Here is a 22,290-nt window from a genome sequence, read left to right as displayed (position 1 = left end):
TGACGTCTGCAGTTGCAAACCATGAGCAGCAGGGAGCCCTCTGGAGGAACTTTTTTTTTTATTTCAAAAATATACTTTATTCATAAATGATTTGATGGTCTGTACATTGGATCATGCCATACATATGTCCATATTTACAAACACAGATTCGTCTTTATTCTTGTCCTTTACAATCCTGTGCATTTTTTCAATCTTGTATATATACATATATTTGGCTGGGGCATCAGCAGAGCCCAAAAAAACGTCTGTATGGGCCCCCTGTTCTTCTTTCGGCAGGCCGATCTTACACGGTGGTCTTTCCCCACCGCGCCTTGGCGGCAGCTGCCCCAAGCTTCAGCGCGTCCCTCAACACGTAGTCTTGGACCTTGGAATGTGCCAGTCTGCAACACTCGGTCGGGGTCAACTCCTTCAGCTGGAAGATCAACAGGTTTCGGACCGCCCAGAGAGCGTCCTTCACCGAGTTGATGATCCTCCAGGCGCAGTTAATGTTCGTCTCGGTGTGAGTCCCGGGGAACAGGCCGTAGAGCACGGAGTCCCGCGTCACGGCGCTGCTCGGGACGAACCTCGACAAGCACCACTGCATTCCTCTCCAGACTTCCTCTGCATAGGCACATTCCAGAAGGAGGTGTGTGACAGTCTCGTCCCCCCCGCAGCCACTTCGAGGGCAGCGTGCGGTGCGGCAGAGAGTCCGGGCGTGCATAAAGGATCTCACAGGCAGAGCCCTTCTCACCACCAGCCAAGCCACGTCTTGGTGCTTGTTGGAAAGTTCTGGCGATGAGGCATTCTGCCAAATGGCTTTGACAGTCTGCTCAGGGAACCGCTCGACAGGATCCGCCCTCTCCTTTTCCCGAAGGGTCTCAAGGACGCTACGTGCTGACCACTTCCTGATGGACTTGTGGTCAAAGATGTTTTTCCTCATAAATATCTCCACGAAGGACAGGTGATACGGAACGGTCCAACTACTCGGAGCGTTCCGCGGCAGCGAGGCCAGGCCCATCCTTCGCAACACCGGGGACAGGTAGAACCTCAGTACGTAGTGACACTTGGTGTTTGCGTACCGGGGATCCACGCACAGCTTGATGCAGCCACACACAAAGGTGGCCATCAGGGTGAGGGTGGCATTGGGCGTGTTTTTTCCCCCATTGCACCGGTCTTTGTACATAGAGTCTCTTCGGACCCGGTCCATCTTTGATCTCCAAATGAATTGGAAGATGGCCCGGGTGACTGCGGCGGCACAGGTCCTGGGGATAGGCCAGACCTGTGCCACATATAGCAATACTGAGAGTACCTCACACCTGATGACCAGGTTTTTTCCCGCGATGGAGAGCGACCGTTGCCCCCATCTGCCTAGTTTCTGTCTCATCTTCCTGATCCGCTCCTCCCAGGTCTTGGCGCACGCCCCAGCCCCCCCGAACCAAATACCCAGCACCTTCAGGTGGTCAGTCCTGACGGTGAAGGGGATAGAGGATTGGTCGGCCCAGTTCCCGAAGAGCATGGCCTCGCTCTTGCCTCGGTTTACCTTGGCCCCCGAGGCCCGTTCGAACTGGTCGCAGATGCACACGAGTCTGTGCACGGACAGCGGATCCGAGCAGAAAACAGCGACGTCATCCATGTACAGGGAGGCCTTAACCTGCAGGCCCCCGCTGCCAGGAATAGTCACCCCCCTCAGGCTCGCATCCTTCCTGATGGATTCGGCAAATGGCTCTATGCAACACACAAACAAGGCGGGTGAGAGGGGGCATCCCTGCCTGACTCCAGATCTTACAGGGAAGCTATCTGATTCCCACCCATTGATTGAGACTGCACTGACAGTGTTGGTGTAGAGCAGTCTGATCCAATTTCCGATTCCCTCCCCAAAGCCCATTTTGGAGAGGACATCCCTCATATATGTATGCGATATCCTGTCAAAGGCCCTCTGGAGGAACACAACATCCACGCAGTCAGTCAGCACTCACTTGAACGTGTCGCAAGTCTCCAATCAGTCAGACAGCGCTCTCGAGTGCTACCTCACACTTGTTGTGACTGCTGGCGCCGATCGGTTCGTTTGGATTCTGGAATCTCAGAGCGTCTCGCTGGCGATTCTTTCGGCGGCACTGTGTTTTCCAGAAGACTTCGCGCACGTGCTGCTGCTGCTGCTCGGATGTGTCGATAGTCGCGTCGCGTTGTTCGGTTGAATACAGCGTGCAATCTCGAGAGGAAATCGCCTGCTGCTCTCAGCTCATCGTTCCGAAGCACCATGGGGGCTAAGCAAGTGCACGTTGTAGGGGAATTAGCTCAAATGGTAGAGCGCTTGCTTAGCATGCGAGAGGTAGTGGGATCGATGCCCACATTCTCCACAGTGCTTTTCCTGGGGACACGCTTGAGACGCAAGCAGTGTGACCCTCGCGTGAACCCTGCGTGTGGCTCCAGTCTTTGCTGCTGCACAGATAGCACGATGGTGAGTTCCCAAAATGCTGTGCAGAAAAAAAAGTTGAGCACGTGTCGCCCAGATGTTAAACCTTCCAGCAACGCGTTTGCTCTGGTGTGGTCAGTTCAAATCAGGCGTGAAGCCGTCCAAAGCAATTATTATTGCCCGCCGAGAGAAAGAAAACACGTCCCGTGACAAAGGCCACAGTCTTGCCTTCTCTGAGGATTGAACTCAGGACCTTCAGATTATGAGACTGACGCGCTGCCTACTGCGCTAAGAAGGCCAGCCGACAGCCGAGGCTCATACCGCGTGCCCAAATAGGCCGGTTTTCAAGGTGCCGCGAGCCACAGAGCAACCCTCGTCAGAAAGCTGCAGCTCCAGTGAGGCCAGGATATCGGCTTTCAATCCACAATCACGCACGTCGCCCGTTACATGCTGGGCTCTGGCCCGTGCAGAGACACGGCCCACTCGCGGTACCGCAGAGCCGTGGCGTCAGGAGCTCGGCAAAGCCCGGTATGTCTTGCGCTTGGCAGGCAACATTCGGCAAAGCCTTTCACTTCTTTGTCTCGATGGCTCCGCTACTGGAGAGCCACGTCACAGCGCACTAAGATCCTTTGCTCAGCACTCCATGCAGGCAAGAAGGGAGGTGCTTCCGTTTACCAAAGAGCCTAAGAAAATGAGGGTTTGCTTAAGGAAAAGAAGGAAGCACTTGTCAGGTATAGACAGGATAGATCGAGTGAATCCGTACAAGAGTGTAAAGACAGTAGGGAAATCAGGAGGGTAAAAAGGGGACCTGAGATAGCTTTGGCAGATAGAGTTAAGGAAAATCCAAAGGGTTTTTGCAAATACATTATAAGGACAAAAGGGTGACTAGGGAGAGAATAGGGCCCCTCGGGGATCAGCACAGCGGCCTTTGTGTCGAGCCGCAGGAGAGGCTGGGCCGATACTAAACGAGTATTTTGCATCAGTGTTTACTGTGGAAAAGGATAGAATGTAGGGAGAAGTATAGAATATAGGGAAATGGATGGTGACATCTTGAAAATTGTCCACATTGCAGAGGAGGAATGCTGGATGCCTTGAAGCGCGTACAAGTGGATCAATGCCCAGGACCTGATCAGGTCTGGGGGAAGCTAAGGAAGTGATTGCTGGGCCCCTTGCTGAGATATTTGTATGGTTGATATAAAATCATGAGGCGTATAGATCGGATAAAGAGAGAAAGTCTTTTCCCTGGGGTGCGGGAGACCAGCACTAGAGGGCAGAGGTTTAGGGTGAGAGGGAAAAGATATGAAAGAGAACTAAGGGGCACCTTTTTCACACAGAGGGTGGTACGTGTATGGAATGAGCTGCCAGAGGAAGTGGCGGAGGCGAGTACAATTGCAATATTTAAAAGGCATCTGGGTGGCTATATGAATAGGAAGGGTTTGGAGGGATATGGCCCGCGTGCCGGCAGGTACGACTAGATTGGGATGGGATATCTGGTCGGAAAGGTCCGACCGAAGGGTCTCTTTCCGTGACGTACATCTCTATGACTCTATGACTCCTTTCAAGCAAAGTTTTCCCGCGAAGCGGCGCTCTAAACTGCTCGATGACAACTTACTATGTCAACGTCCGGACGAAGGAGTCTTCCATTCCTGTCGGAAAACTGCCTGTGGACTTCTCTTCGTTTCCTCTTCATGAAATCTGGCCTGCACGGGGTGTGCCACTTCCACAGTTGCACAAGTTGAACAGCAACGCATCCGAGCAGGTCAGCACTTAGGAAAGGCCCTACCGGTCAGACAGGGCTCGCGGGTGCTGCTTCAGACGAGTGGCGGTTGCTCTTTGCATCTCGGCCTGCTTGGCGTGTATCTGAAAGCAGCACTTTGCGGAACCTGACCGCAGGGCTGCAGCTCACGAGGATGAAGGAGAAGCCCTCTTTTTTCGTCTGGTAACAGCCCCAAGTGTTCTCTTTCTCCAAAATACACCTTCTTCTTCTTCAGAGAAGTCTGCCTGTTGGTGTGCTGTGACGTCTGCAGTTGCAAACCACGAGCAGCAGGGAGCCCTCTGGAGGAACTTTTTTTTTTATTTCAAAAATATACTTTATTCATAAATGATTTGATGGTCTGTACATTGGATCATGCCATACATATGTCCATATTTACAAACACAGATTCGACTTTATTCTTGTCCTTTACAATCCTGTGCATTTTTTCAATCTTGTATATATACATATATTTGGCTGGGGCATCAGCAGAGCCCAAAAAAACGTCTGTATGGGCCCCCTGTTCTTCTTTCGGCAGGCCGATCTTACACGGTGGTCTTTCCCCACCGCGCCTTGGCGGCAGCTGCCCCAAGCTTCAGCGCGTCCCTCAACACGTAGTCTTGGACCTTGGAATGTGCCAGTCTGCAACACTCGGTCGGGGTCAACTCCTTCAGCTGGAAGATCAACAGGTTTCGGACCGCCCAGAGAGCGTCCTTCACCGAGTTGATGATCCTCCAGGCGCAGTTAATGTTCGTCTCGGTGTGAGTCCCGGGGAACAGGCCGTAGAGCACGGAGTCCCGCGTCACGGCGCTGCTCGGGACGAACCTCGACAAGCACCACTGCATTCCTCTCCAGACTTCCTCTGCATAGGCACATTCCAGAAGGAGGTGTGTGACAGTCTCGTCCCCCCCGCAGCCACTTCGAGGGCAGCGTGCGGTGCGGCAGAGAGTCCGGGCGTGCATAAAGGATCTCACAGGCAGAGCCCTTCTCACCACCAGCCAAGCCACGTCTTGGTGCTTGTTGGAAAGTTCTGGCGATGAGGCATTCTGCCAAATGGCTTTGACAGTCTGCTCGGGGAACCGCTCGACAGGATCCGCCCTCTCCTTTTCCCGAAGGGTCTCAAGGACGCTACGTGCTGACCACTTCCTGATGGACTTGTGGTCAAAGGTGTTTTTCCTCATAAATTTCTCCACGAAGGACAGGTGATACGGAACGGTCCAACTACTCGGAGCGTTCCGCGGCAGCGAGGCCAGGCCCATCCTTCGCAACACCGGGGACAGGTAGAACCTCAGTACGTAGTGACACTTGGTGTTTGCGTACCGGGGATCCACGCACAGCTTGATGCAGCCACACACAAAGGTGGCCATCAGGGTGAGGGTGGCATTGGGCGTGTTTTTTCCCCCATTGCACCGGTCTTTGTACATTGAGTCTCTTCGGACCCGGTCCATCTTTGATCTCCAAATGAATTGGAAGATGGCCCGGGTGACTGCGGCGGCACAGGTCCTGGGGATAGGCCAGACCTGTGCCACATATAGCAATACTGAGAGGACCTCACACCTGATGACCAGGTTTTTTCCCGCGATGGAGAGCGACCGTTGCCCCCATCTGCCTAGTTTCTGTCTCATCTTCCTGATCCGCTCCTCCCAGGTCTTGGCGCACGCCCCAGCCCCCCCGAACCAAATACCCAGCACCTTCAGGTGGTCAGTCCTGACGGTGAAGGGGATAGAGGATTGGTCGGCCCAGTTCCCGAAGAGCATGGCCTCGCTCTTGCCTCGGTTTACCTTGGCCCCCGAGGCCCGTTCGAACTGGTCGCAGATGCACACGAGTCTGTGCACGGACAGCGGATCCGAGCAGAAAACAGCGACGTCATCCATGTACAGGGAGGCCTTAACCTGCAGGCCCCCGCTGCCAGGAATAGTCACCCCCCTCAGGCTCGCATCCTTCCTGATGGATTCGGCAAATGGCTCTATGCAACACACAAACAAGGCGGGTGAGAGGGGGCATCCCTGCCTGACTCCAGATCTTACAGGGAAGCTATCTGATTCCCACCCATTAATTGAGACTGCACTGACAATGTTGGTGTAGAGCAGTCTGATCCAATTTCCGATTCCCTCCCCAAAGCCCATTTTGGAGAGGACATCCCTCATATATGTATGCGATATCCTGTCAAAGGCTTTCTCCTGGTCCAGGCTGATGAGGCAGGTGTCCACCCCCCTGTCCTGCACGTAGGCGATCGTATCCCTGAGGAGTGCGAGACTCTCAGAGATCTTCCTGCCCGGTACAGCACAGGTTTGGTCCGGGTGGATCACCGATCCCAGAGCAGACCTGACCCGGTTGGCGATGACCTTTGACAGGATTTTATAGTCTGCATTTAACAGTGAGATCGGTCTCCAATTTCTAATTTCCTCCCTCTCCCCCTTCCGCTTGTAGACGAGGGTGATGATGCCTTTCCTCATGGATTCACTCATGGTACCTGCCCGGAGCATACTGACATACACCTCCAGCAGGTCCTGGCCGATCAAGTCCCAAAGAGCGGAATAAACCTCGACCGGTAAGCCGTCGCTTCCGGGAGTTTTATTCTTTTCGAAGGACTCGAGGGCCTTGGTCAGTTCATCCAGAGATAGCGGCTGGTCCAGCCTCTCTCGTGTTCCGTCATCTAGGACCTCCGTGATAGAGGACAGGAACGACTGGGAGGCCGCGCTGTCGGTCGGCTTCGAGTCATACAGGCTGGCGTAGAAGGATTTGCTGATCCTCATGACGTCAGCCTGAGATGACGTTACCGAGCCATCTTCTTTCTTCAGGCTGCTGAGCACGGAGCTCTCTTTGTGCACCTTCTGGAAGAAGAAACGTGAGCACGTCTCGTCCTGCTCCACCGAGCGGACCCTGGACCGGAAGATTATCCTGGAGGCCTCCGAGGCAAAGAGCGAGGCTTGCTGGCCCTTCACCTCCTTGAGGTCCTCCGTGACATCCACCCCCATCGTCTGCAGCAGGAGCAGGTTCTGCATACTTTCCTGGAGCTGGGACAGTTTTCCCCGCCTCTCTCTCGCCTCCTGGACACCTTTGAGGATAAAGAACCTCTTGATGTTCCCTTTTACCGTTTCCCACCAGTCCGCTGGAGACTCAAAGAGGGGCTTCACGGTTCTCCAACCTGCGTAATCCCTCTTGAGCTCTTCGATGTTTCCCGGGGTCAACAGCTTAGTGTTCAGTTTCCACGTTCCCTTGCCCGCCCGCTGTTCGTCCTGTAGGTGACAGTCGGCCAGCAGGAGGCAGTGGTCAGAGAAGAACACCGGCTTGACGTCGGTGGATCTGACCGAGAGCGTTCGGGACACAAACAGGTAATCTATCCTTGAGCGGATAGACCCGTCTGCCCGTGACCAGGTGTATCTACGCTGCGCTCCGTCTGCAGGGGCGCTGAAGACGTCGTGCAGCTTGGCGTCTTTGACCGTTTCCATCAGGGCCCTGGACGTAGCGTCCGGTTTACTGTCCCCCCCGCCGGATCGTCCATCAGCATCAATGATGCAGTTGAAGTCTCCGGCCAGAATGACCGGCCTGGACGTAGCCAGCAGCAGTGGAAGCTGTTGCAGGACGGCCAACCGTTCACTCTTACCCACTGGGGCGTACACGTTGATTAGTCTCACGGGAGCGTTTCTGTATTTGACGTCCACGACGAGAAGGCGCCCGCCCACCACCTCCTTAACCTCGGAGATGGTGAAGTTGCCTCCCCGCAACAGGATACCCAGGCCGGAGGCGCGGCTATCGTTGCCCCCCGACCACACTGACGGCCCGTGGGCCCACAAGCTCGACCATCTCCTGTAACTGCTGAGGTGCGGTATCCCGCACTCCTGCAGAAACAGGACATCGGCTTTGACGTTGGCCAGGAAGGCCAGCGTTGAAACACATCGCGTAGCCGCTTTAATGCTACGCACATTTATGCTGGCAATTTTAAACCCCATTTTAACAGTTTGCGGGGTTACCAGTGTCCATTTTTTTCTGGTCTTGCTCCAGTGGGGTGGCTGCGTGCATCCCTGTGGTGACAGCAAACTGCTGTACCTTCCCAGGGCTGAGGTAGTTGTCCGGCTCCACGCTGGAGTCATTTCCCCGCTCTGGTGTCATCGTGTCAGACCCAGGGTCCGCATCGCCCCGTTCTCCATCTGACATCAGGGCTGTCACTGGGACGCTGCTCCCAGTTCCCTGGAGCTGTGGGCCGGTGGGTACCCCTTGGTTCTCACCGGGTCGGGGGAGGCCTTCACCCATCCCCTCAGAGGGATCGTCTTTTCCTTCTTGGGCGGTGTTGCCCTCCTTTCTCCCCACGGCGCTCTGCCTCTTCCTCCGGAGGCGACCCTTCTTGCGCCCGTCCTCACCCTCGGAGGAGCTGCCTGTATCCTCCTCTTGGAGGTGTCTCTTCCCCCTTCGCTTGGTGGCTTTGGGGCCCTCGAGAGGTTTCCTTTTCCTGTTTTTAACGATAATCCACTGCTCTGCCTCCTTTGATCCCTCCTCTTCCATTTCCTCCGTCTGTCTTGTAGGAGCTTGGGTCGGCTGCTCCATCTCCCCGCTGTCTGCCGCCTGCTCCTCTACAACCTTCCCTTCCTTCTGGGTGCCTCCAGGCACCGTTCCTTTGCTGATTCGCGGTACCTCGTTGGACTTTGTCGGTCCGCGGCTCGTGTTGCCACCTCCGGCCATCTGTGCGTAGGTGGCGGCTCCTCGTCTTGGGCAGGCCTTGTACATGTGGCCCGCCTCCCCGCACAGGTTGCAGCTCTTTTCCTCCCGACAGTCCTTTGTCAAGTGACCCTCCTGTTTGCAGTTCCTGCAGATGGTCACTTTGCAATCCACCGCCACGTGTCCCGACTTCCCGCAGGTTCGGCACACTTTCGGCTGCCCTGCATATGTCAGGTAGCCTCTGCTCCCTCCGATTGCGAAGCTCGAGGGTGGGTGGAGGATGTTCCCACTGTCATCGGCCCTCAGAGTTACCTTGACCTGCCTCTTACTGGTCCAGATCCCAAAGGGGTCGATCACATCGGTGGCTTCTCCCTCGACTTGGACGTACCTTCCCAGGAAGGTCAGGACATCAGCCGCTGGAACGTAGGGGTTGTACATATGGATTGTAACAACCCGGTTCCTCTGTGCAGGAAGCACACACAATGGCGTCGCCGACAAGATGGAGAACAGCGGCTCCCCTTCCTTCTCCTTGAAGACCTTCAGGAGCTGTTCGCACTGCTTCACGCTTCTGAAGGTCACATCGAAGTAGCCTGCCCCAGGGAAATCCTGCAGGCAGTACACGTCTGCGGCTGCAAGGCCGCAACACTCCAGCAGAACTTTCTTCACAAACACCGTCCGATCCACCGGTCCCTCTGGAGGAACACAACATCCACGCAGTCAGTCAGCACTCACTTGAACGTGTCGCAAGTCTCCAATCAGTCAGACAGCGCTCTCGAGTGCTACCTCACACTTGTTGTGACTGCTGGCGCCGATCGGTTTGTTTGGATTCTGGAATCTCAGAGCGTCTCGCTGGCGATTCTTTCGGCGGCACCGTGTTTTCCAGAAGACTTCGCGCACGTGCTGCTGCTGCTGCTGCTCGGATGTGTCGATAGTCGCGTCGCGTTGTTCGGTTGAATACAGCGTGCAATCTCGAGAGGAAATCACCTGCTGCTCTCAGCTCATCGTTCCGAAGCACCATGGGGGCTAAGCAAGTGCATGTCGTAGGGGAATTAGCTCAAATGGTAGAGCGCTCGCTTCGCATGCGAGAGGTAGTGGGATCGATGCCCACATTCTCCACAGTGCTTTTCCTGGGGACACGCTTGAGACGCAAGCAGTGTGACCCTCGCGTGAACCCTGTGTGTGGCTCCAGTCTTTGCTGCTGCACAGATAGCACGATGGTGAGTTTACAAAATGCTGTGCAGAAAAAAAAGTTGAGCACGTGTCGCCCAGATGTTAAACCTTCCAGCGACGCGTTTGCTCTGGTGTGGTCAGTTCAAATCAGGCGTGAAGCCGTCCAAAGCAATTATTATTGCCCGCGGAGAGAAAGAAAACACGTCCGGTGACAAAGGCCACAGTCTTGCCTTCTCAGAAGATTGAACTCAGGACCTTCAGATTATGAGACTGACGCGCTGCCTACTGCGCTAAGAAGGCCAGCCGACAGCCGAGGCTCATACCGCGTGCCCAAATAGGCCGGTTTTCAAGGTGCCGCGAGCCACAGAGCAACCCTCGTCAGAAAGCTGCAGCTCCAGTGAGGCCAGGATATCGGCTTTCAATCCACAATCACGCACGTCGCCCGTTACATGCTGGGCTCTGGCCCGTGCAGAGACACGGCCCACTCGCGGTACCGCAGAGCCGTGGCGTCAGGAGCTCGGCAAAGCCCGGTATGTCTTGCGCTTGGCAGGCAACATTCGGCAAAGCCTTTCACTTCTTTGTCTCGATGGCTCCGCTGCTGGAGAGCCACGTCACAGCGCACTAAGATCCTTTGCTCAGCACTCCATGCAGGCAAGAAGGGAGGTGCTTCCGTTTACCAAAGAGCCTAAGAAAATGAGGGTTTGCTTCAGGAAAAGAAGGAAGCACATGTCAGGTATAGACAGGATAGATCGAGTGAATCCGTACAAGAGTGTAAAGACAGAAGGGAAATCAGGAGGGTAAAAAGGGGACCTGAGATAGTTTTGGCAGATAGAGTTAAGGAAAATCCAAAGGGATTTTGCAAATACATTATAAGGACAAAAGGGTGACTAGGGAGAGAATAGGGCCCCTCGAGGATCAGCACAGCGGCCTTTGTGCCGAGCCGCAGGAGAGGCTGGGCCGATACTAAACGAGTATTTTGCATCAGTGTTTACTGTGGAAAAGGATAGAATGTAGGGAGAAGTATAGAATATAGGGAAATGGATGGTGACATCTTGAAAATTGTCCACATTGCAGAGGAGGAATGCTGGATGCCTTGAAGCGCGTACAAGTGGATCAATGCCCAGGACCTGATCAGGTCTGGGGGAAGCTAAGGAAGTGATTGCTGGGCCCCTTGCTGAGATATTTGTATGGGTGATATAAAATCATGAGGCGTATAGATCGGATAAAGAGAGAAAGTCTTTTCCCTGGGGTGCGGGAGACCAGCACTAGAGGGCAGAGGTTTAGGGTGAGAGGGAAAAGATATGAAAGAGAACTAAGGGGCACCTTTTTCACACAGAGGGTGGTACGTGTATGGAATGAGCTGCCAGAGGAAGTGGCGGAGGCGAGGACAATTGCAATATTTAAAAGGCATCTGGGTGGCTATATGAATAGGAAGGGTTTGGAGGGATATGGCCCGGGTGCCGGCAGGTACGACTAGATTGGGATGGGATATCTGGTCGGAAAGGTCCGACCGAAGGGTCTCTTTCCGTGACGTACATCTCTATGACTCTATGACTCCTTTCAAGCAAAGTTTTCCCGCGAAGCGGCGCTCTAAACTGCTCGATGACAACTTACTATGTCAACGTCCGGACGAAGGAGTCTTCCATTCCTGTCGGAAAACTGCCTGTGGACTTCTCTTCGTTTCCTCTTCATGAAATCTGGCCTGCACGGGGTGTGCCACTTCCACAGTTGCACAAGTTGAACAGCAACGCATCCGAGCAGGTCAGCACTTAGGAAAGGCCCTACCGGTCAGACAGGGCTCGCGGGTGCTGCTTCAGACGAGTGGCGGTTGCTCTTTGCATCTCGGCCTGCTTGGCGTGTATCTGAAAGCAGCACTTTGCGGAACCTGACCGCAGGGCTGCAGCTCACGAGGATGAAGGAGAAGCCCTCTTTTTTCGTCTGGTAACAGCCCCAAGTGTTCTCTTTCTCCAAAATACACCTTCTTCTTCTTCTTCTTCTTCAGAGAAGTCTGCCTGTTGGTGTGCTGTGACGTCTGCAGTTGCAAACCACGAGCAGCAGGGAGCCCTCTGGAGGAACACAACATCCACGCAGTCAGTCAGCACTCACTTGAACGTGTCGCAAGTCTCCAATCAGTCAGACAGCGCTCTCGAGTGCTACCTCACACTTGTTGTGACTGCTGGCGCCGATCGGTTCGTTTGGATTCTGGAATCTCAGAGCGTCTCGCTGGCGATTCTTTCGGCGGCACTGTGTTTTCCAGAAGACTTCGCGCACGTGCTGCTGCTGCTGCTCGGATGTGTCGATAGTCGCGTCGCGTTGTTCGGTTGAATACAGCGTGCAATCTCGAGAGGAAATCGCCTGCTGCTCTCAGCTCATCGTTCCGAAGCACCATGGGGGCTAAGCAAGTGCACGTTGTAGGGGAATTAGCTCAAATGGTAGAGCGCTCGCTTAGCATGCGAGAGGTAGTGGGATCGATGCCCACATTCTCCACCGTGCTTTTCCTGGGGACACGCTTGAGACGCAAGCAGTGTGACCCTCGCGTGAACCCTGCGTGTGGCTCCAGTCTTTGCTGCTGCACAGATAGCACGATGGTGAGTTCCCAAAATGCTGTGCAGAAAAAAAAGTTGAGCACGTGTCGCCCAGATGTTAAACCTTCCAGCAACGCGTTTGCTCTGGTGTGGTCAGTTCAAATCAGGCGTGAAGCCGTCCAAAGCCATAATTATTGCCCGCGGAGAGAAAGAAAACAGGACCGGTGACAAAGGCCACAGTCTTGCCTTCTCTGAGGATTGAACTCAGGACCTTCAGATTATGAGACTGACGCGCTGCCTACTGCGCAAAGAAGGCCAGCCGACAGCCGAGGCTCAAACCGCGTGCCCAAATAGGCCGGTTTTCAAGGTGCCGCGAGCCACAGAGCAACCCTCGTCAGAAAGCTGCAGCTCCAGTGAGGCCAGGATATCGGCTTTCAATCCACAATCACGCACGTCGCCCGTTACATGCTGGGCTCTGGCCCGTGCAGAGACACGGCCCACTCGCGGTACCGCAGAGCCGTGGCGTCAGGAGCTCGGCAAAGCCCGGTATGTCTTGCGCTTGGCAGGCAACATTCGGCAAAGCCTTTCACTTCTTTGTCTCGATGGCTCCGCTACTGGAGAGCCACGTCACAGCGCACTAAGATCCTTTGCTCAGCACTCCATGCAGGCAAGAAGGGAGGTGCTTCCGTTTACCAAAGAGCCTAAGAAAATGAGGGTTTGCTTAAGGAAAAGAAGGAAGCACTTGTCAGGTATAGACAGGATAGATCGAGTGAATCCGTACAGGAGTGTAAAGACAGTAGGGAAATCAGGAGGGTAAAAAGGGGACCTGAGATAGCTTTGGCAGATAGAGTTAAGGAAAATCCAAAGGGTTTTTGCAAATACATTATAAGGACAAAAGGGTGACTAGGGAGAGAATAGGGCCCCTCGAGGATCAGCACAGCGGCCTTTGTGTCGAGCCGCAGGAGAGGCTGGGCCGATACTAAACGAGTATTTTGCATCAGTGTTTACTGTGGAAAAGGATAGAATGTAGGGAGAAGTATAGAATATAGGGAAATGGATGGTGACATCTTGAAAATTGTCCACATTGCAGAGGAGGAATGCTGGATGCCTTGAAGCGCGTACAAGTGGATCAATGCCCAGGACCTGATCAGGTCTGGGGGAAGCTAAGGAAGTGATTGCTGGGCCCCTTGCTGAGATATTTGTATGGTTGATATAAAATCATGAGGCGTATAGATCGGATAAAGAGAGAAAGTCTTTTCCCTGGGGTGCGGGAGACCAGCACTAGAGGGCAGAGGTTTAGGGTGAGAGGGAAAAGATATGAAAGAGAACTAAGGGGCACCTTTTTCACACAGAGGGTGGTACGTGTATGGAATGAGCTGCCAGAGGAAGTGGCGGAGGCGAGTGCAATTGCAATATTTATAAGGCATCTGGGCGGCTATATGAATAGGAAGGGTTTGGAGGGATATGGCCCGCGTGCCGGCAGGTACGACTAGATTGGGATGGGATATCTGGTCGGAAAGGTCCGACCGAAGGGTCTCTTTCCGTGACGTACATCTCTATGACTCTATGACTCCTTTCAAGCAAAGTTTTCCCGCGAAGCGGCGCTCTAAACTGCTCGATGACAACTTACTATGTCAACGTCCGGACGAAGGAGTCTTCCATTCCTGTCGGAAAACTGCCTGTGGACTTCTCTTCGTTTCCTCTTCATGAAATCTGGCCTGCACGGGGTGTGCCACTTCCACAGTTGCACAAGTTGAACAGCAACGCATCCGAGCAGGTCAGCACTTAGGAAAGGCCCTACCGGTCAGACAGGGCTCGCGGGTGCTGCTTCAGACGAGTGGCGGTTGCTCTTTGCATCTCGGCCTGCTTGGCGTGTATCTGAAAGCAGCACTTTGCGGAACCTGACCGCAGGGCTGCAGCTCACGAGGATGAAGGAGAAGCCCTCTTTTTTCGTCTGGTAACAGCCCCAAGTGTTCTCTTTCTCCAAAATACACCTTCTTCTTCTTCTTCTTCTTCAGAGAATTCTGCCTGTTGGTGTGCTGTGACGTCTGCAGTTGCAAACCACGAGCAGCAGGGAGCCCTCTGGAGGAACACAACATCCACGCAGTCAGTCAGCACTCACTTGAACGTGTCGCAAGTCTCCAATCAGTCAGACAGTGCTCTCGAGTGCTACCTCACACTTGTTGTGACTGCTGGCGCCGATCGGTTCATTTGGATTCTGGAATCTCAGAGCGTCTCGCTGGCGATTCTTTCGGCGGCACCGTGTTTTCCAGAAGACTTCGCGCACGTGCTGCTGCTGCTGCTGCTCGGATGTGTCGATAGTCGCGTCGCGTTGTTCGGTTGAATACAGCGTGCAATCTCGAGAGGAAATCACCTGCTGCTCTCAGCTCATCGTTCCGAAGCACCATGGGGGCTAAGCAAGTGCACGTCGTAGGGGAATTAGCTCAAATGGTAGAGCGCTCGCTTCGCATGCGAGAGGTAGTGGGATCGATGCCCACATTCTCCACAGTGCTTTTCCTGGGGACACGCTTGAGACGCAAGCAGTGTGACCCTCGCGTGAACCCTGCGTGTGGCTCCAGTCTTTGCTGCTGCACAGATAGCACGATGGTGAGTTTACAAAACGCTGTGCAGAAAAAAAAGTTGAGCACGTGTCGCCCAGATGTTAAACCTTCCAGCAACGCGTTTGCTCTGGTGTGGTCAGTTCAAATCAGGCGTGAAGCCGTCCAAAGCAATTATTATTGCCCGCGGAGAGAAAGAAAACACGTCCGGTGACAAAGGCCACAGTCTTGCCTTCTCTGAGGATTGAACTCAGGACCTTCAGGTTATGAGACTGACGCGCTGCCTACTGCGCTAAGAAGGCCAGCCGACAGCCGAGGCTCATACCGCGTGCCCAAATAGGCCGGTTTTCAAGGTGCCGCGAGCCACAGAGCAACCCTCGTCAGAAAGCTGCAGCTCCAGTGAGGCCAGGATATCGGCTTTCAATCCACAATCACGCACGTCGCCCGTTACATGCTGGGCTCTGGCCCGTGCAGAGACACGGCCCACTCGCGGTACCGCAGAGCCGTGGCGTCAGGAGCTCGGCAAAGCCCGGTATGTCTTGCGCTTGGCAGGCAACATTCGGCAAAGCCTTTCACTTCTTTGTCTCGATGGCTCCGCTGCTGGAGAGCCACGTCACAGCGCACTAAGATCCTTTGCTCAGCACTCCATGCAGGCAAGAAGGGAGGTGCTTCCGTTTACCAAAGAGCCTAAGAAAATGAGGGTTTGCTTCAGGAAAAGAAGGAAGCACATGTCAGGTATAGACAGGATAGATCGAGTGAATCCGTACAAGAGTGTAAAGACAGTAGGGAAATCAGGAGGGTAAAAAGGGGACCTGAGATAGTTTTGGCAGATAGAGTTAAGGAAAATCCAAAGGGATTTTGCAAATACATTATAAGGACAAAAGGGTGACTAGGGAGAGAATAGGGCCCCTCGAGGATCAGCACAGCGGCCTTTGTGCCGAGCCGCAGGAGAGGCTGGGCCGATACTAAACGAGTATTTTGCATCAGTGTTTACTGTGGAAAAGGATAGAATGTAGGGAGAAGTATAGAATATAGGGAAATGGATGGTGACATCTTGAAAATTGTCCACATTGCAGAGGAGGAATGCTGGATGCCTTGAAGCGCGTACAAGTGGATCAATGCCCAGGACCTGATCAGGTCTGGGGGAAGCTAAGGAAGTGATTGCTGGGCCCCTTGCTGAGATATTTGTATGGTTGATATAAAATCATGAGGCGTATAGATCGGATAAAGAGAGAAAGTCTTTTCCCTGGGGTGCGGGAGACCAGCACTAGAGGGCAGAGGTTTAGGGTGAGAGGGAAAAGATATGAAAGAGAACTAAGGGGCACCTTTTTCACACAGAGGGTGGTACGTGTATGGAATGAGCTGCCAGAGGAAGTGGCGGAGGCGAGTACAATTGCAATATTTAAAAGGCATCTGGGTGGCTATATGAATAGGAAGGGTTTGGAGGGATATGGCCCGGGTGCCGGCAGGTACGACTAGATTGGGATGGGATATCTGGTCGGAAAGGTCCGACCGACGGGTCTCTTTCCGTGACGTACATCTCTATGACTCTATGACTCCTTTCAAGCAAAGTTTTCCCGCGAAGCGGCGCTCTAAACTGCTCGATGACAACTTACTATGTCAACGTCCGGACGAAGGAGTCTTCCATTCCTGTCGGAAAACTGCCTGTGGACTTCTCTTCGTTTCCTCTTCATGAAATCTGGCCTGCACGGGGTGTGCCACTTCCACAGTTGCACAAGTTGAACAGCAACGCATCCGAGCAGGTCAGCACTTAGGAAAGGCCCTACCGGTCAGACAGGGCTCGCGGGTGCTGCTTCAGACGAGTGGCGGTTGCTCTTTGCATCTCGGCCTGCTTGGCGTGTATCTGAAAGCAGCACTTTGCGGAACCTGACCGCAGGGCTGCAGCTCACGAGGATGAAGGAGAAGCCCTCTTTTTTCGTCTGGTAACAGCCCCAAGTGTTCTCTTTCTCCAAAATACACCTTCTTCTTCTTCTTCTTCTTCTTCTTCTTCAGAGAAGTCTGCCTGTTGGTGTGCTGTGACGTCTGCAGTTGCAAACCACGAGCAGCAGGGAGCCCTCTGGAGGAACACAACATCCACGCAGTCAGTCAGCACTCACTTGAACGTGTCGCAAGTCTCCAATCAGTCAGACAGCGCTCTCGAGTGCTACCTCACACTTGTTGTGACTGCTGGCGCCGATCGGTTTGTTTGGATTCTGGAATCTCAGAGCGTCTCGCTGGCGATTCTTTCGGCGGCACCGTGTTTTCCAGAAGACTTCGCGCACGTGCTGCTGCTGCTGCTGCTCGGATGTGTCGATAGTCGCGTCGCGTTGTTCGGTTGAATACAGCGTGCAATCTCGAGAGGAAATCACCTGCTGCTCTCAGCTCATCGTTCCGAAGCACCATGGGGGCTAAGCAAGTGCATGTCGTAGGGGAATTAGCTCAAATGGTAGAGCGCTCGCTTCGCATGCGAGAGGTAGTGGGATCGATGCCCACATTCTCCACAGTGCTTTTCCTGGGGACACGCTTGAGACGCAAGCAGTGTGACCCTCGCGTGAACCCTGTGTGTGGCTCCAGTCTTTGCTGCTGCACAGATAGCACGATGGTGAGTTTACAAAATGCTGTGCAGAAAAAAAAGTTGAGCACGTGTCGCCCAGATGTTAAACCTTCCAGCGACGCGTTTGCTCTGGTGTGGTCAGTTCAAATCAGGCGTGAAGCCGTCCAAAGCAATTATTATTGCCCGCGGAGAGAAAGAAAACACGTCCGGTGACAAAGGCCACAGTCTTGCCTTCTCAGAAGATTGAACTCAGGACCTTCAGATTATGAGACTGACGCGCTGCCTACTGCGCTAAGAAGGCCAGCCGACAGCCGAGGCTCATACCGCGTGCCCAAATAGGCCGGTTTTCAAGGTGCCGCGAGCCACAGAGCAACCCTCGTCAGAAAGCTGCAGCTCCAGTGAGGCCAGGATATCGGCTTTCAATCCACAATCACGCACGTCGCCCGTTACATGCTGGGCTCTGGCCCGTGCAGAGACACGGCCCACTCGCGGTACCGCAGAGCCGTGGCGTCAGGAGCTCGGCAAAGCCCGGTATGTCTTGCGCTTGGCAGGCAACATTCGGCAAAGCCTTTCACTTCTTTGTCTCGATGGCTCCGCTGCTGGAGAGCCACGTCACAGCGCACTAAGATCCTTTGCTCAGCACTCCATGCAGGCAAGAAGGGAGGTGCTTCCGTTTACCAAAGAGCCTAAGAAAATGAGGGTTTGCTTCAGGAAAAGAAGGAAGCACATGTCAGGTATAGACAGGATAGATCGAGTGAATCCGTACAAGAGTGTAAAGACAGAAGGGAAATCAGGAGGGTAAAAAGGGGACCTGAGATAGTTTTGGCAGATAGAGTTAAGGAAAATCCAAAGGGATTTTGCAAATACATTATAAGGACAAAAGGGTGACTAGGGAGAGAATAGGGCCCCTCGAGGATCAGCACAGCGGCCTTTGTGCCGAGCCGCAGGAGAGGCTGGGCCGATACTAAACGAGTATTTTGCATCAGTGTTTACTGTGGAAAAGGATAGAATGTAGGGAGAAGTATAGAATATAGGGAAATGGATGGTGACATCTTGAAAATTGTCCACATTGCAGAGGAGGAATGCTGGATGCCTTGAAGCGCGTACAAGTGGATCAATGCCCAGGACCTGATCAGGTCTGGGGGAAGCTAAGGAAGTGATTGCTGGGCCCCTTGCTGAGATATTTGTATGGGTGATATAAAATCATGAGGCGTATAGATCGGATAAAGAGAGAAAGTCTTTTCCCTGGGGTGCGGGAGACCAGCACTAGAGGGCAGAGGTTTAGGGTGAGAGGGAAAAGATATGAAAGAGAACTAAGGGGCACCTTTTTCACACAGAGGGTGGTACGTGTATGGAATGAGCTGCCAGAGGAAGTGGCGGAGGCGAGGACAATTGCAATATTTAAAAGGCATCTGGGTGGCTATATGAATAGGAAGGGTTTGGAGGGATATGGCCCGGGTGCCGGCAGGTACGACTAGATTGGGATGGGATATCTGGTCGGAAAGGTCCGACCGAAGGGTCTCTTTCCGTGACGTACATCTCTATGACTCTATGACTCCTTTCAAGCAAAGTTTTCCCGCGAAGCGGCGCTCTAAACTGCTCGATGACAACTTACTATGTCAACGTCCGGACGAAGGAGTCTTCCATTCCTGTCGGAAAACTGCCTGTGGACTTCTCTTCGTTTCCTCTTCATGAAATCTGGCCTGCACGGGGTGTGCCACTTCCACAGTTGCACAAGTTGAACAGCAACGCATCCGAGCAGGTCAGCACTTAGGAAAGGCCCTACCGGTCAGACAGGGCTCGCGGGTGCTGCTTCAGACGAGTGGCGGTTGCTCTTTGCATCTCGGCCTGCTTGGCGTGTATCTGAAAGCAGCACTTTGCGGAACCTGACCGCAGGGCTGCAGCTCACGAGGATGAAGGAGAAGCCCTCTTTTTTCGTCTGGTAACAGCCCCAAGTGTTCTCTTTCTCCAAAATACACCTTCTTCTTCTTCTTCTTCTTCAGAGAAGTCTGCCTGTTGGTGTGCTGTGACGTCTGCAGTTGCAAACCACGAGCAGCAGGGAGCCCTCTGGAGGAACACAACATCCACGCAGTCAGTCAGCACTCACTTGAACGTGTCGCAAGTCTCCAATCAGTCAGACAGCGCTCTCGAGTGCTACCTCACACTTGTTGTGACTGCTGGCGCCGATCGGTTCGTTTGGATTCTGGAATCTCAGAGCGTCTCGCTGGCGATTCTTTCGGCGGCACTGTGTTTTCCAGAAGACTTCGCGCACGTGCTGCTGCTGCTGCTCGGATGTGTCGATAGTCGCGTCGCGTTGTTCGGTTGAATACAGCGTGCAATCTCGAGAGGAAATCGCCTGCTGCTCTCAGCTCATCGTTCCGAAGCACCATGGGGGCTAAGCAAGTGCACGTTGTAGGGGAATTAGCTCAAATGGTAGAGCGCTCGCTTAGCATGCGAGAGGTAGTGGGATCGATGCCCACATTCTCCACCGTGCTTTTCCTGGGGACACGCTTGAGACGCAAGCAGTGTGACCCTCGCGTGAACCCTGCGTGTGGCTCCAGTCTTTGCTGCTGCACAGATAGCACGATGGTGAGTTCCCAAAATGCTGTGCAGAAAAAAAAGTTGAGCACGTGTCGCCCAGATGTTAAACCTTCCAGCAACGCGTTTGCTCTGGTGTGGTCAGTTCAAATCAGGCGTGAAGCCGTCCAAAGCCATAATTATTGCCCGCGGAGAGAAAGAAAACAGGACCGGTGACAAAGGCCACAGTCTTGCCTTCTCTGAGGATTGAACTCAGGACCTTCAGATTATGAGACTGACGCGCTGCCTACTGCGCAAAGAAGGCCAGCCGACAGCCGAGGCTCAAACCGCGTGCCCAAATAGGCCGGTTTTCAAGGTGCCGCGAGCCACAGAGCAACCCTCGTCAGAAAGCTGCAGCTCCAGTGAGGCCAGGATATCGGCTTTCAATCCACAATCACGCACGTCGCCCGTTACATGCTGGGCTCTGGCCCGTGCAGAGACACGGCCCACTCGCGGTACCGCAGAGCCGTGGCGTCAGGAGCTCGGCAAAGCCCGGTATGTCTTGCGCTTGGCAGGCAACATTCGGCAAAGCCTTTCACTTCTTTGTCTCGATGGCTCCGCTACTGGAGAGCCACGTCACAGCGCACTAAGATCCTTTGCTCAGCACTCCATGCAGGCAAGAAGGGAGGTGCTTCCGTTTACCAAAGAGCCTAAGAAAATGAGGGTTTGCTTAAGGAAAAGAAGGAAGCACTTGTCAGGTATAGACAGGATAGATCGAGTGAATCCGTACAGGAGTGTAAAGACAGTAGGGAAATCAGGAGGGTAAAAAGGGGACCTGAGATAGCTTTGGCAGATAGAGTTAAGGAAAATCCAAAGGGTTTTTGCAAATACATTATAAGGACAAAAGGGTGACTAGGGAGAGAATAGGGCCCCTCGAGGATCAGCACAGCGGCCTTTGTGTCGAGCCGCAGGAGAGGCTGGGCCGATACTAAACGAGTATTTTGCATCAGTGTTTACTGTGGAAAAGGATAGAATGTAGGGAGAAGTATAGAATATAGGGAAATGGATGGTGACATCTTGAAAATTGTCCACATTGCAGAGGAGGAATGCTGGATGCCTTGAAGCGCGTACAAGTGGATCAATGCCCAGGACCTGATCAGGTCTGGGGGAAGCTAAGGAAGTGATTGCTGGGCCCCTTGCTGAGATATTTGTATGGTTGATATAAAATCATGAGGCGTATAGATCGGATAAAGAGAGAAAGTCTTTTCCCTGGGGTGCGGGAGACCAGCACTAGAGGGCAGAGGTTTAGGGTGAGAGGGAAAAGATATGAAAGAGAACTAAGGGGCACCTTTTTCACACAGAGGGTGGTACGTGTATGGAATGAGCTGCCAGAGGAAGTGGCGGAGGCGAGTGCAATTGCAATATTTATAAGGCATCTGGGCGGCTATATGAATAGGAAGGGTTTGGAGGGATATGGCCCGCGTGCCGGCAGGTACGACTAGATTGGGATGGGATATCTGGTCGGAAAGGTCCGACCGAAGGGTCTCTTTCCGTGACGTACATCTCTATGACTCTATGACTCCTTTCAAGCAAAGTTTTCCCGCGAAGCGGCGCTCTAAACTGCTCGATGACAACTTACTATGTCAACGTCCGGACGAAGGAGTCTTCCATTCCTGTCGGAAAACTGCCTGTGGACTTCTCTTCGTTTCCTCTTCATGAAATCTGGCCTGCACGGGGTGTGCCACTTCCACAGTTGCACAAGTTGAACAGCAACGCATCCGAGCAGGTCAGCACTTAGGAAAGGCCCTACCGGTCAGACAGGGCTCGCGGGTGCTGCTTCAGACGAGTGGCGGTTGCTCTTTGCATCTCGGCCTGCTTGGCGTGTATCTGAAAGCAGCACTTTGCGGAACCTGACCGCAGGGCTGCAGCTCACGAGGATGAAGGAGAAGCCCTCTTTTTTCGTCTGGTAACAGCCCCAAGTGTTCTCTTTCTCCAAAATACACCTTCTTCTTCTTCTTCTTCTTCAGAGAATTCTGCCTGTTGGTGTGCTGTGACGTCTGCAGTTGCAAACCACGAGCAGCAGGGAGCCCTCTGGAGGAACACAACATCCACGCAGTCAGTCAGCACTCACTTGAACGTGTCGCAAGTCTCCAATCAGTCAGACA

General features: G+C 53.6%; 11 non-coding genes across 11 annotated transcripts; 5 read left to right on the top strand and 6 right to left on the bottom strand.

Moving 5' to 3' along the window:
* Positions 1 to 2,617: 2,617 nt before the first annotated feature.
* Positions 2,618 to 2,690, bottom strand: trnam-cau (transfer RNA methionine (anticodon CAU)). Its single transcript has one exon. It is a non-coding gene; the product is annotated as a tRNA-Met (tRNA).
* Positions 2,691 to 9,844: 7,154 nt separating this feature from the next.
* trnaa-cgc (transfer RNA alanine (anticodon CGC)) lies at positions 9,845 to 9,917 on the top strand. The gene has a single exon. It is a non-coding gene; the product is annotated as a tRNA-Ala (tRNA).
* Positions 9,918 to 10,198: 281 nt separating this feature from the next.
* trnam-cau (transfer RNA methionine (anticodon CAU)) lies at positions 10,199 to 10,271 on the bottom strand. Its single transcript has one exon. It is a non-coding gene; the product is annotated as a tRNA-Met (tRNA).
* Positions 10,272 to 12,385: 2,114 nt separating this feature from the next.
* Positions 12,386 to 12,458, top strand: trnaa-agc (transfer RNA alanine (anticodon AGC)). The gene has a single exon. It is a non-coding gene; the product is annotated as a tRNA-Ala (tRNA).
* A 281-nt stretch (positions 12,459 to 12,739) lies between these two features.
* Positions 12,740 to 12,812, bottom strand: trnam-cau (transfer RNA methionine (anticodon CAU)). The gene has a single exon. It is a non-coding gene; the product is annotated as a tRNA-Met (tRNA).
* Positions 12,813 to 14,929: 2,117 nt separating this feature from the next.
* trnaa-cgc (transfer RNA alanine (anticodon CGC)) lies at positions 14,930 to 15,002 on the top strand. The gene has a single exon. It is a non-coding gene; the product is annotated as a tRNA-Ala (tRNA).
* A 281-nt stretch (positions 15,003 to 15,283) lies between these two features.
* Positions 15,284 to 15,356, bottom strand: trnam-cau (transfer RNA methionine (anticodon CAU)). The gene has a single exon. It is a non-coding gene; the product is annotated as a tRNA-Met (tRNA).
* A 2,126-nt stretch (positions 15,357 to 17,482) lies between these two features.
* trnaa-cgc (transfer RNA alanine (anticodon CGC)) lies at positions 17,483 to 17,555 on the top strand. Its single transcript has one exon. It is a non-coding gene; the product is annotated as a tRNA-Ala (tRNA).
* A 281-nt stretch (positions 17,556 to 17,836) lies between these two features.
* Positions 17,837 to 17,909, bottom strand: trnam-cau (transfer RNA methionine (anticodon CAU)). Its single transcript has one exon. It is a non-coding gene; the product is annotated as a tRNA-Met (tRNA).
* A 2,114-nt stretch (positions 17,910 to 20,023) lies between these two features.
* Positions 20,024 to 20,096, top strand: trnaa-agc (transfer RNA alanine (anticodon AGC)). The gene has a single exon. It is a non-coding gene; the product is annotated as a tRNA-Ala (tRNA).
* A 281-nt stretch (positions 20,097 to 20,377) lies between these two features.
* Positions 20,378 to 20,450, bottom strand: trnam-cau (transfer RNA methionine (anticodon CAU)). The gene has a single exon. It is a non-coding gene; the product is annotated as a tRNA-Met (tRNA).
* Between the last annotated feature and the right edge of the window lie 1,840 nt (positions 20,451 to 22,290).

Source organism: Chiloscyllium punctatum, chromosome 5, assembly GCF_047496795.1.
Source record: "Chiloscyllium punctatum isolate Juve2018m chromosome 5, sChiPun1.3, whole genome shotgun sequence".
Lineage (NCBI taxonomy): Eukaryota > Metazoa > Chordata > Chondrichthyes > Orectolobiformes > Hemiscylliidae > Chiloscyllium > Chiloscyllium punctatum.
This window is presented reverse-complemented; position numbering and strand designations above follow the sequence as displayed.